We start from the raw sequence: 3,894 nt of genomic DNA, 5'->3' as shown, positions 1-3,894 counted from the left end.
GTAAGAAGCATCTCAAAGTCCTGGAGTGGCCTAGCCAGTCTCCAGACCTGAACCCAATAAGAAAATCTTTGGAGGGAGCTGAAAGTCCGTATTGCCCAGCGACAGCCCCGAAACCTGAAGGATCTGGAGAAGGTCTGTATGGAGGAGTGGGCCAAAATCCCTGCTGCAGTGTGTGCAAACCTGGTCAAGAACTACAGGAAAAGTATGATCTCTGTCATTGCAAACAAAGGTTCTGTACCAAAATATAAGTTCTGCTTTTCTTATGTATCAAATACTTATGTCATGCAATAAAATGCAAATTAATTACTTAAAAATCATACAATGTGATTTTCTGGATTTTTGTTATGATTCCGTCTCTCACAGTTGAAGTGTACCTATGATAAAATTACAGACCTCCACATGCTTTGTAAGTAGGAAAACCTGCAAAATCGGCAGTGTATCAAATACTTGTTCTCCCCACTGTATGTTGTAAACGTGGTATGTATGACCTGGGTCGCTCATTCATTCACCTGTAAGCTTAACCTATGTTGTAAACATGGCATGACCTGGGTCTCTCATTCATTCACCTGTAAGCTTAACCTATGTTGTAAACATGGCATGACTGGGTCTCTATTCATTCACTGTAAGCTTAACCTATGTTGTAACATGGCATGACCTGGGTCTCTCATTCATTCACCTGTAAGCTTAACCTATGTTGTAAACATGGTATGACCCGGGTCTCTCATTCATTCACCTGTAAGCTTAACCTATGTTGTAAACATGGCATGACCTGGGTCTCTCATTCATTCACCTGTAAGCTTAACCTATGTTGTAAACATGGCATGACCTGGGTCTCTCATCATTCACCTGTAAGCTTAACCTATGTTGTTAACAGGGTATGACCTGGGTCCTCATTCATTCACCTGTAAGCTAAACCTATGTTGTAAACATGGTATGACCTGGGTCTCTAATTCAAAGTCATTGCGTTTATATTATGTTCATCTCTTCATTGAAGTTTTTAAAGTAAACAATATTTAGATTATCAAACAATTCACTGCATTTGTATTATTATGTGGACGTATAGTTGTTTAGGAGAATCTATATATATAAAGAAGAGTAATTTTAAATCTAAAGCGAAGAGATGGATCTGGCTGTTGTTGTTTTTTCTACTATTTGCATTTAGAATGACTATTATATTTTAGTTTTTATTGTTCAGCTGAAAGAGGATCGGTGTAATTCTGAGGAGAATTCTTTCATTGGAACAGGAAAAGTGTTTTGTTACATAGCATCAGCAGGTGAACCCAACATGTCGCCTAAACACACACACAAAGTAACCCTCTATAAATATCTGGAAGTGTCGTTAGCAGCTCCAACCTGACAGTCGCTCTGTGTGTGGTGTGTCTGTATGTGTGTGTCTGCGTGAGTGAGCTCTTCGGCTAGTGTTGGCCCCAATGATGTGTATAACTCTGGATGACTGACAGGGGCGTGTAATTGAAGCCACCACCCAGCATCTTGGTATCTCCTTGTGAAAAAAAAAAGAGATGTTGAAAGCTATAGAAAAGCATGTATTAATGTCTACATTCGTTTTGACACGTGTATTCTGTTACAACACCTTTAATGCAAACTTTGAAATTATATTATTTGAGCTAAACATTGACAATTTAATATGTAAAAATGTATTCTTTTTTTAAAAAAATTAAAGTATCATTTGTAAGAGTACTGATGTTCTGTCCTCATACACAACAAATACTTTAAATAATGTCATTTGTCCTTTACATTAATTGAAATACTGTAGAATTCACTCATTCCTATGGAGGACTGATCTCACTGGGTGGTGGCAAGATGGCCGACCACTAATTCAAAGCCCCCCCCCCCCCCCCCCCCAACTTGGTTGTCATTCTCGCTCCTTCTGTTAAAAACAATAACAATATTATTTGTTATGAAATGACAGGACGGGCAACATTTAAGCTACAGGAGTCCACCTCCCGGATTCTGTTGTTTTAACGTTGACTGAGTTTTTGTTTATGTCAACGTTCCTCTCTGGTATCTATATGGTGAAGCCGTGTTTACTCCTTGTGTGCTTTTAAAAAATGTGTTTAAATAACTAGTATCCGTTCATAGAAATATCATTCAAGAAATATTCAGATTATTTTTCTATGTCGCCGTTGTTGTGTTAAGATTGTCAGCTCAGGTGCTGTGCACTCCACTAGCAGGGAACGCAGTGGGGGGGTTCTATCTGGTCCAATGCTGTTTCACTATAATGCCTTTTATATTTCTATGCCTCTGTTACACTGTAGAAGAACATGAAAATAAAAAACAACTGCCTCAAGACAAGTTGTTGTCTCTCACAGGGAACTTGGTGTGTCATCACAAAAGCTTGTCGTCTTCCTCGCCCTCTGTTACTGTGTGTGTTGTAGCAGGTTATTTAGTGGATGTCAACTGCCAGTTCCAATTCTACCAGATATAGCACTGAACAGAAAGGGAAATGTATAAGCTAAAATGTTGTTTACATGTAATAGTTTATAATCTTTATACCTATTATATATCTAGCTAACAGTATTATTGAGCGAAGGCAGGTTTGAATCCAGTTCTTGTATAAAGTGTACATCCAACCTATCAGCCTACATCACCTTGTCTCTCTGAAACGGAAATACTTCCAGCTAGTTCTGAGTAACTGTTTAACCATCATGCTACTAAATAAACTAGGATATTGGTTCACCTGATTTCCCTACAGGTGTCAGGTTCAATGATTTATCATCCATTATTTACATCGGTCAGTGGCAACAGAAACAGAGCATGGATGAAATGGAACCTGGGGAATAACAGAACAGAACGAGCTGGATGTATGGAACCTGGGAGAAAATAACAGAACAGAACCGCAGCCTGGATGTATGGAACATGGGGAATAAGCAGAAAGAGCTGGATGAATGGAACTGGGGAATAACAGAACAGAACAGAGCTGGATGAATGGAACTGGGGGAATAACAGAACAAGAACGAGAGCTGGATGAATGGAACCTGGGGGAATTACAGAACACAGAAAGAGCTGATGAATGGAACTGGATAACAGAACAGACAGAGCTGATTGAATGGAAACTGGGGAATAATCAGAAGAGAGGATGAAAATAACAGAACAGAGCTGGATGAATGGAAACTGGGGGAATAACAGAACAGAACAGACTGATTGAATGGAACCTGGGGGAATAACAGAAAAGAGCTGGATGAATGGAACCTGGGGGAATAAAGAAGAGCTGGATGAATGGAACTGGAGGGAATAAACAGAAGAATAGAGCTGGATAAAGGAACTGGAGGAATACAGAAGCGGATGAAAATAACGAAGAGCTGATGAATGGAACCTGGGGAATAACAGAACAGAAAACGATGAGGAATAGAAAAGGCTGGATGAAAATAAAGACAGGAGCTGGACTCGTATGGAACCTGGGGAAATAACAGAACAGAGCTGGATGATGGAAAGCTGCGGGGATAACAGAAAAGAGCTGGATGAATGGACTGGGGAATAACAGAACAGAATAGAGCTGGATGAATGGAACTGGGGGAAATAACGAACAGAGCTGGATGAAATAACAGAACAGAGTGGATGAATGGAACCTGGGGAATAACAGAACAGAACAGAGCTGATTGAATGGAACTGGGGGAATAAACAGAACAGAGCTGGATGAATGGAGACCTGGGGGAATAACAGAACAGATAGAGCTGGATGAATGGAACTGGGGAAATACCAGAACGAGCGGATGAAAATAACAGAACAGAGCTGGATGAATGGAAACCTGGGGAATAACAGAACAGAGTGGATGTATGAACCTGGGGGAAATAACAGAAAAGAGCTGGATGTAATGGAACTGGGGGAATAACAGAAACAGAGCTGGATGAATTGGAACCTGGGGGAATAATAAGA

At 40.1% G+C, this 3,894-nt stretch overlaps 1 long non-coding RNA gene across 2 annotated transcripts in view; it reads right to left on the bottom strand.

Moving 5' to 3' along the window:
* Positions 1-720: 720 nt before the first annotated feature.
* Positions 721-3,894, bottom strand: part of LOC139023391 (uncharacterized) — a 4,761-nt gene continuing 1,587 nt past the window's right edge. For both annotated transcript variants that reach the window (XR_011474514.1, XR_011474513.1), the window contains exons 2-3: positions 903-938; positions 721-790 (exon numbers count right to left, since the gene is read on the bottom strand). This is a non-coding gene — a long non-coding RNA (uncharacterized lncRNA). The remainder of the gene's footprint in view (positions 791-902; positions 939-3,894) is intronic.

This window comes from Salvelinus sp. IW2-2015, linkage group LG31 (genome assembly GCF_002910315.2).
Source record: "Salvelinus sp. IW2-2015 linkage group LG31, ASM291031v2, whole genome shotgun sequence".
Classification (NCBI taxonomy): Eukaryota; Metazoa; Chordata; class Actinopteri; order Salmoniformes; family Salmonidae; genus Salvelinus; species Salvelinus sp. IW2-2015.
The sequence above is the reverse complement of the archived record's forward strand: the minus strand, read 5'-3'. Positions and strand labels throughout refer to the sequence as shown.